A 9509-nucleotide genomic window follows, 5' to 3' on the forward strand; every position below is an offset into this window, starting at 1 on the left:
TCTTAATTTTTTTTTCTCCCCATACATTCCTAGCCATCCCGATGATGATTAATTTCTGGGAAACATCCTCAGCAGAATTATTTGAAGGTGTTGCACTGGAGAGTAAAGGCACAGAGGCAGTGGATTGTGGGAAAGAGGGTAAGTTTCATTACTAATCCTGCTCTTAAAAAGAGGGGTCTTTTTAGAAAACTAGTTTAACTTACAAGCACTGAGAGACTTTAAGAAAGTCACTAATCACGGGAGCAATGGGTCTCTTTGGAACATATTTTAACTGACAAGCCCTTAGAGCTTTCTGAGAAACAGGATAGAACTATGGTCAAAATGAAGTGCAAATTAATAAACGTGCATCATGAGGAGAAAGAGGAGGGAACACAAATTAAAATATAATGAAAACAAAGCCTCTCAGAAAGGAAATATATCAGTTTAGTAGCAGTGTTGCCATGTCAGGGATGAGGTGGGAGATGATTTTCTCTCTCTCCCCCCCCTCATCTCTTTTTAAAAGTTCCAAAAGGAACAAAAGTAGGTGGCATAGTTAATTTTTTATTATTTTGTTTACTAATTAAATCCATGTCCCTAAGGCCAAATTTGGCCTAGGTAACTTTGTTGCCACGTTTTCTTGTTTACCAAGCACAGAGCTTAGTACTGGCCCTGAATGACATCATTAGCCCCCTTTTGTTTGGACTAATTTAATTTTCTGTCGTTGGTCGTCTTGCACCTGTCCATGGCCTTCATGGCTGAAAAGAATTTAACCTACTTTTCATCAACTTGTTGCTATAGGGTATTGAAAGATCTTATGAACTTTTGTCTTCTTTTTACAGTGAAGTAAGGCAGAGAGTTCAAAACGTGGGTGTTACTGGAATTAACAGTTCCCAGGGTTGGTCCATGTATGTCATTGCACTGGGCTCATTCACGCCATGTAACACTCTCTTCCCATGCGTAGTCAATGCCGATACAAAACAATGATCTAGGCTGGTGTTTCTCGGCTGGTGGTTTGTGACCCCCGGGGGCTCAGGAAAGGCAGTCAGGAGGCGGTGAGATGTTGAGTCTTTCATTATGACAAAGCAAAGAAAATCTCACTCCCCAACTCCTGCACTCCCCTGTTCATTGTGGTCAGTGTTCTCTGTCAGCCTCTAGAAATATACAAGTTGTATATAGACTCAGCACTGGATACATGTTGTATTCTTACTTTTTTAGTAAATGTTCGAGGGTCAGAAAATATTTGGCTTCCAATAAGAGGTACTTGCTTACTTATTTCAGCTGTGAAATGAGGCAGTTTGCAGCTGTGCACAGTAACCCGTTCATTGCCTGTATCCCAGCCAGCGAGACTGAAACCCCTGCGGTGGTTAGTAGAAATGGGGACGAAGCAGAAAGTTTTGATTCAAACCGGCATTGAGTGCTGTCAGTGATCGCAGGAGAGCAAAGGAACCCAGGGATCATTGGTCACTAAGTCTCCCAGGCAGAGGGGGAGGTGGGGAAGAGAAGACAGAAAATGAAGGAGAAATAAGTGGGGAGTGGGAAGGTCACAAGCTCCCAAATGTGCCCACATCCAGTCAGTCATAAAGTCTAAGGCCAGAAGGGACCACTGGATCATCTGGTCTGACCTCCTGTCTAGCACTGGCTGCCAGCACCCGCCCACTAAACCCAACAGCTGGAGTGAGACCAAAGTCTTGCAGCCCAAGGAGACTAGACTGTTCTATGCCCCAGGCAGAGAATAGGAGGGACCGAGGTGCCCCAGACCCCTGCAGTGGCAGGGAAATGGTTAAGTGAGATATTTCTGGGTGATCCTAGTGAGTGCCGCACACCCCACGCTGCAGAGGAAGATGAAAAACCCCCAGGTCACCTACAACCTGACCCAGGTGGAAAATTTCTTCCACATCCCACCTATAATGATCAGTTAGACTCTGAGCATCGGAGCACAAAGAGAGAGAGAGAGAGAGAGAGAGATCCACCCTTCCCAATATCCTGTCTTCTTTTCTGGCCGTTCCTGAAGCTTCAGAGGAAAGAGATTAAAAAAACCCTCTAAAAATACATAGAGGGGGGCAAATCCCTTCCTGACCCCTAGCAGTTTTGGCTGAAACCCTGAAGCATGAGGGTGAGGAACATAATACATAAAATGGAAGTGAGCCCCACTTCACGGTCCACTATTTGTCTCTATTGACCAAGCCTTCCAGCTATCACCAGCAAACTTCATTTAATTTACTGCACCTACACTGGGCAGACTTTGTCCTGTCCCTGTCTCCTCCTGGTCCCCACCGTTGGGAGAGTTGCCCTCAGGGTTTTAAAACTAGCACAGTGGGTTTAGCACTGGTGGGAAGGGCCGGGTCTGGGCTGTGATAAAGTGATGGAATATTTTCCCAGCATGCGAGTCAGAAACATCTTGTGCAGGGAAAGGGCCGGGGAAGATCATGATGTGACAGGAACTAAAGGTCCTTCTGAAATCTTCCCTGTCACCCTTCTCACCCTGACAGGCGGCAGAGTAATGCCCACCTGTGGCTCCAGATTTTCCCACCCTCCCACGGGACAGGGAAGGGAACTGGCTGTAGTGGAGCCAGTCCAGGTAGGGATTATTGCGGGGTTGCTAATGGGTTCCTGCTGGAGGGAGAAGGGCAGGAAATACTGAGGGCTTGGGATCTTTGGGGGAGCTCAGAGTGGAGGTGGGATGGGGGCAGGAAATAACCAGGGTGGAGAAAGGGAGGGGAACACGGCGTGTGACAAACTTGCTGGGAATTGTTTAACCCAAGTCCTGGATTCCGGGAACAGATCCATTGGGTTTGGGGGAGGAAATGACCCTATTTGTGGAATGGGGTTGTGTTGGGGGTGGGGGAACCCTGGACAGCGCTGGGGAAAACGTATCCGATTCCCAGTGCAAGAACATGAACCTACTGGCCGGAGGCTGCTAGGAGATTCGAAGGAGGGGGTGGGAGGTTACCCACCAGTGGGGCCTAGAGTAGATAACCCCTCCCCTTCCTTCCAGCTGCTGGCAATGGGAAGCCTGTTGGGATTCCTACTGGGGAGCCGACCCTGGAGCCTGCTGGGGGCCCCATCCCCCGTATCAGCCTCTGGCTTCTAGGTGTGTGATGGAGGAGAAGACCCTTCCCCCTCTGTCTGCTGGGGGGGATGAGGGGATCTCTAGCTCCCTTGCTGTTTTGCCTCCTGGCTGCTCTGAGCAGGGTGGGGGTGGGACCCTGCTGACTGTCTCTCTCTCAGAGCATCCATTTGATTGGCTCCTCTCCCCCATGAATAGTGGGGCTGTGAGTGGGGCAGCAGGTTGTGAGTGGGGGACTCTTGCTCTTTCAGGGGCCAGTGACCTTCGAGGAGGTGGCTGTGTATTTCACCAGGGAAGAGTGGGCTCTGCTGGACCCCCGTCAGAGAGCCCTCTGCAGAGACGTCATGCAGGAGAACTATGAGAATGTGACCTCGCTGGGTAAGGATTCCCGTCCCCTCGGTTCTTAGAAGGGGAAATGAAGAGTTAAGGTTCACACCACCCCCACAATGCCACCTCTGCTCTGCCCTGTCTCAGCAACAGCCCACTGAGTGCATTGAAATGGGGCAGACTAGGTCCCTCAGGGTTCACATGCACCTCCCTTCGTATCACAGTCACACCTCTGCCAAGCTGCTCCAACTCCTCCCTCCACCATCCAGTTACAGCTACAGCTGACCCAGTGCACACAGCTGGAGGCATGTGGAGAAATGCTGGTATTCCCATCTGTGAACACAACACAGACAGTGGCACGTTCCTAGTCCTTCATAGCTATATTGGAATCATAGATTTTATGGCCAGAAAGGGCTATTAGGTCATCTAGTCTGACCTCCTGTATAACACAGGTCATAGAATTTCATCCAGTTACTGCTGTATTGAGCTGAATACCTTGTGTTGGACTCAGTCCGCCCCCAGAAAGGCATCCACTGCAACTTAACGACTTCAAGAAATGGAGAAACCTCCACTTCCTTTGTTACTTTGTTAACCGTTGCACCAGCCTTACTGAGCCATTCCCAGTGGCTAGTGCCAGCTGCAGGGCCAGGGGCAGAGTTAAGGTTGCATTTAAGAGGTGGTGTGTATATTAACTCTTCCTTTTCTGGTTTTCAGAGGTTTAGGTTTAGCCACCACCCACCTAGTGGAAAGGCATGCAGCACAACTGGGCAACCTGAACTTGGTATTTGTGTAGGTTATGGGCATTTAATTTCCTTATTTTTCTAATAGACTTTTTCAGCACTCTGTGTCTGCATGAGAGATTTTGCCAGCATAATTATATCAATTAAGGATGTGTTCTTTTGCATCCCTAACAAACACAGCTATGCTGACAAAACTTTGCAGCTCAGAAGAGGCCAGAGTGGATTTTAAAACACTTTAAAATATTGCTCTCAGCCCTGAAATTTTGGAATCAGGGGGAAACGTCTAAGAGGAACTCCTTCAGAATGCAAGCAAAACGCACAATACACCTAGTCTGAAAGTTAACAGTGGTACGGCTCCGACTCAGATGAATGGGTGTAGCTCAGAGGCAGTGGCCACAGCATGTCCTCTTGACCCAACCAGCCAATGACTGTGAGAGCAGTGTGAGGTTCCTATTCAGGAGTTCTTGTGGGGTAGGGGGAAGGAGAGCAGGGAGCAGTGGGAGGGGAGAACATGATGGGGGAGCTAGTCCTTGTGGGGTGCCACAAGGTAGGGAAGGCTGAGTGTAGTGCGAGGAAAGGGATAGGGATGTGGAAGACTAGAGGGAATCAGGGAGGGATGGGTACCATGGAAGTAAGAGGAGGTGAGGAATCAGAGACAGAATCTCCTGGGAACAGGGAGTGTGCTGGTTTGGGGGAGTGGGAGCCTGCGAATGGAGAAAGGGGGTGGAGGTCCCAGCAGTGGTGCTGTTGGAGCTTGGGGGATTGGGTAGGAGATCTGGGATCCTTGGAAGTGGAAAAGACTGAGGATAGTGGGAAGGGGATGGGGAGTGGTTTCTCCAAGGAGCAGGAAGGATCTGCTGGCAGTGGGAAGGGAAGGTTTCAGGGAGGCAGATATTTGGGGCCCTCCACTGCGAATGCTTTTGCCATAGTCTCTAATGACCTCTCCCTAAGCAAAGCTCAGAACCAGTGCTCCATCCTTATTCTTGACCCGTCAGCCACCTGTAATACCACTGACCATGGTCGTTGTCTTGACATCTTGTCTGCATCCTGGTTCTCCTCCTACCTCTGTAACCACTTCTTCAGCGTGTCCTTAGGAAGATCGTCCTCACCCCCACTCCTACAGGGCTCAGTCCTTGGTCACTTCCTCTGCACTTTATCTCTGGGAAATCTCGCCCCCAAACACAAATTCAGCTACTGTCCATATGCTGATGAATCACAGATCTACCGCTCTACTCCAGACCTGTCTCCTTCTGTCCAAACTGAAATCTCCGCCTCCCTCTGATGACTCCTCGTGGATGGCTAGCCAGCAACTCAAGCTCAACAGCTCAAATGTTGATAACAGAGCTCTTAATCCCCAAAGCCAGCCCCCCACCTCCTTTCTTGCTGTTCAACCCAGAATTAGCTGATGAAATCTCAAAGCCTCTGGCAATATTTGCAAACTCAGATGACAGAAGAGGTCCCAGAAGACTGGAGAAGGGTTAACATAGTGCCCATCTTTACAAAGGGGAAAAGGGAGGAGCTGGGGAACTATAGACTAGTCAGCCTGACCTCAATACCAGGGAAGCTATTAGAGCAATGTAAAATACATTCAATTTGCAAATACCCGGAGGATGAAGGGGTAATCGGTAGCAGGCAGCATGGATTTACTAAGAACATAGCATGACAAACCAGCCTGATATCCTTCTTTGATAGGGTAACTGGTTTGGTGGCTAAAATAGACCTGGACTTCAAAAAGGCGTTTGACACAGTCCCATGAGTAAGCTGGAGAAATGCAGGCTCAACAGAACTCCCATTAAGTGGATATATAATTGGTTACACAACCGCAAGGAAAGAATAACTATTATTGGAATGATGTCAGATTGGAGGGATTTCTCAAATGGGGTTTCACAGGGATCTGTTTTGTGTCTGTTGCTATTTAACGTCTTCATTAATGACCTGGATGTAGGAATAGAGAGCATACTGATCAAATTTGCAGACGACACAAAACTGGGGGGGTTGTCAACACTTTGTAGGCTAGAGCAAAACTTCAAAGTGATTGTGATAAATTGGCAAACTGGGCTATAGACACCAATGAAATTGAACAAAGACAAGTGTAAGGTGATACAGTTTGGGAAGAAAAACCCAGTGCACAAATACTGACTGGGGGATAACTGGCATGGCAGCAGCACCGCTGAGAAGGATCTGGGAGTTGTGGTGGATCACAACCTCAACACGAGGTCAACAGTGTGATGATGCTGCATAAAAGAAGCTAATGCATTAAGAGAAGCATAGCATGCAAATCACAGGTGGTGATAGTACTGATCTACTCAGCACTGGTTAGGCCTCAGGGGAGTCCTGCGTCCAGTTTTGGTCACCAGTGACTAGACAGGATGTAGAGAAACTGGAAAGAGTCCAGAGGCAAGTGACAAAGATGGTCAAAGGGGTGGAACACAAACCAGTGAGCAAAGGCTGATGGAACTGGGTGTGTTTAGTTTGGGAAAAAAGAGTTAATAGGGGGGATATGACAGTGGTTTTCAAATACTCAAAAGGCTGTGTGAGCATGTGTGGCCGTCCCTCCTGGTCTGTCCCAGGGCAGAGCTGCAAAGTCTCCAAGCCCAGGCCCTCAGGCAGGGTGGGGCAGCAAACAATGAGGGGCTTTGCCCAGGGTGAGCACCAAACAGTCTAGGGCTCAGGCAGGGGCAAGCACCAGTCTAGTGTCCTAGCTCGGCGGATGGTCGACCAACACAGGCCTCCTGGCCGAAGGTGGGTGGCAGGAGGTAGGGGGACCCCGGCCCACCTGACTCCACTGGGTCCCAGTCCCGGGGCCCTAGCAGTGGCAGTGTTGTCCGCCACTGGATCAGCGAGGATCCGCCCACAACACCCTTACTTAGTGTCAGGCCAACACTCAGCCAGACGATGGTCTAGTTTCCCTGGGCTACTTCCTACAATCCCCAGGGTTTGGTACCTCTGGCCTCCATTTCCCCAGGTCGGTGGTCTGTGGCAGCCCATCAGCTCGTTGGCACCTCGACTGGCTGGTGACCCTGGGAGCTTTGGCCGGTCCTCGGTGTCCCGCTCCGGCAGCGGGTGATAAGTGTCTGTCTCCCTCGGCAGCTCCAGCCCAACTGAGCTGCAGGGTCCCCTCCTTTTGTACTTTTGCTTCCTGTCCAGCCCCTCAGGTTCCGGAGGGGTGGAGGTGGCTTTCCTGGCTCTGTAGCCCAATGGGCGGGTTGTGGTCCCTGCTGGTCTTCCCCGCTACAGGCTGCCATACAGAGGATGGGGAACAGTTCTTCTCTCTTGTCACAGAGGGAAGGACAAGAGGCAGTGGGTTCAAACTACAGCACAGCAGATTTAGATTAAATCTCAGGAACAACTTCCTAACTGGAAGAATGGTAGAACAATGGAACAGATGCCTAGGGCGGTGGTGGAAGGTTATTCACTGGAGGTTTTCAAAAGGAGGCTGGTTTAGTTGCAGCAAATCCTGCACCTTGGCAGGGGTTTAGACTGCATGACCTTTGTGGTCCCTTTTAACTCTGTGGTTCTAAGGGGAACCGGGGTTGGCCTTTGGAAAAAGCTAAAGCGAGTGTGTCGCCCATTAAGGGTATGTCTGCACTGCGTCTGGAGGCTGCCTCGTTCCCCGTGAGTCCATGCTGACTCACTACAAATAACGGTGTAGGCGCTGTCGGTTGCGGCTGTAGCTTGGGTTCTAAAGCCAGGGGTTGAGGGGGGTGGGTGGGCTGGATGGTCTGAACTCCAAGCAGAGCCCTAACATCAAAGCAATGTCTCCACAGCCATTTTTAATGCACTAGCACGAGACTCAGCCTGGAAGGCAGCTGACTTCCTGATGCACCTTAGACATACCCTAAAGAGGGCGGTCCCAAGGGAGACTGTATGAAGGTTGGGTCACCTAACTCCCTGTAAATCCATGACCCAGCCCCCTCCCTTGGCATCCTGTCACCAAGCCTTAGTGGGTCACAACTGAGGATGCCAAATTCAGGACGAACTGCTGAGAAATAGGGCAAACACAACCCCAAACTGGTGGTTATTCTTTTATAAGTTTCAGAGTAGCAGCCGTGTTAGTCTGTAACTGCAAAAACAACAAGAGTACTTATGGCACCTAAGAGACTAACACATTTATTTGAGCATAGCATGCATCTGATAAAGTGGACTGTAGCCCATGAAAGTTTATGCTCAGATAAATGTGTTAGTCTCTAAGGTGCCACAAGTACTCCTGTTCTTTTAGAAGATAAAGCAAACCGGCCACAAAAGTAAACTCCTGTTTGACCACACTGGCTAACAAGAAAACATAAAGACAGTTTTCTCAGGCATTCCAGTTCTTATAACATCACCAAAACCACTGGATTCAGAGATGAGCAGTTCTTTACAAGCAGTGTCATTAAATAATAGTTTCTTCTGATCCCAAAGGGCTAGCCACTCCCAGGTGAATATTAGCTTATGCATTCAATCACACACCACACACACACTGTCCCGCCAGTCGATGTTATAGTTACCAGTCCAGAGTCCAGATCAACCTAGTGGCCAGCTAGGTTGATCATGGGTAGGAGGAGCTGGGTTCCGTTGGTCATGACACGATGCTCTGCGGAAGTCTTGGCAGGATGAACCCAAAGTTTCATGGCAAGGCACCTTGTTTATATAGTGATTTTTCCTTCATTGGGACCAATCAGTTTTGCACTGTCATGCTGTAATCAATTGTTGTTTGACGAGTGCTTGTTTTCTTAAATTGTCCTTTTCATCCTTTATCTTGTTCTTTCATCTAGTCCCTCAGGGAGTTCTCCCAGGCTGGTTTAGATCCCAGCTATCTTGTCCCCACTGATAGGTGCCTGTCTCATCTTTAGAGTCGTCAGTCTGCCCTCCTCTGACACTTCAGTAGGGGTGTGTCGCAGCCTCCTGGTGCCCTTGCATCTGTCTCCGATTCCTCCCTCGTATATCTGGTTCAGCGATGGCCTTCACACTTATCTCTTAACACACACATTCCTCATTCACACACAAAACAGAATTAATTTACACACAACATTTTGAACAGGAACATCAAATCGCAATGCAAAAGAAACCAACCATGGCATTCTTTTACTTATTTTAAAATGCTAAACCTGCAACAAATTGGTGACCCTCAAAGGTCTGTTACTGCCTTGAAATCAGTCCAGACATGGATCCTGGCTGATGTATCTCTACCCATTGGCCCATTAGGCCATTCCTTTCTGTTATTCAAAAAGGGTGGCTAGCAAGATGTGATCAGATCATACACCAATACACTTAATACATGCTACATAATTATTCTTTATCCTTCATTCCAAATTATATAAAATACAAACATAAAATCCCACAACTACATTTGGGGGAAGAACTTGGGGGAGTTCAGTTACTGATTTTTATTTGACCTCTCTCCAGCACTTGTATTG

This window comes from Mauremys mutica, unplaced genomic scaffold (genome assembly GCF_020497125.1).
Source record: "Mauremys mutica isolate MM-2020 ecotype Southern unplaced genomic scaffold, ASM2049712v1 Super-Scaffold_100270, whole genome shotgun sequence".
Taxonomy (NCBI): Eukaryota; Metazoa; Chordata; order Testudines; family Geoemydidae; genus Mauremys; species Mauremys mutica.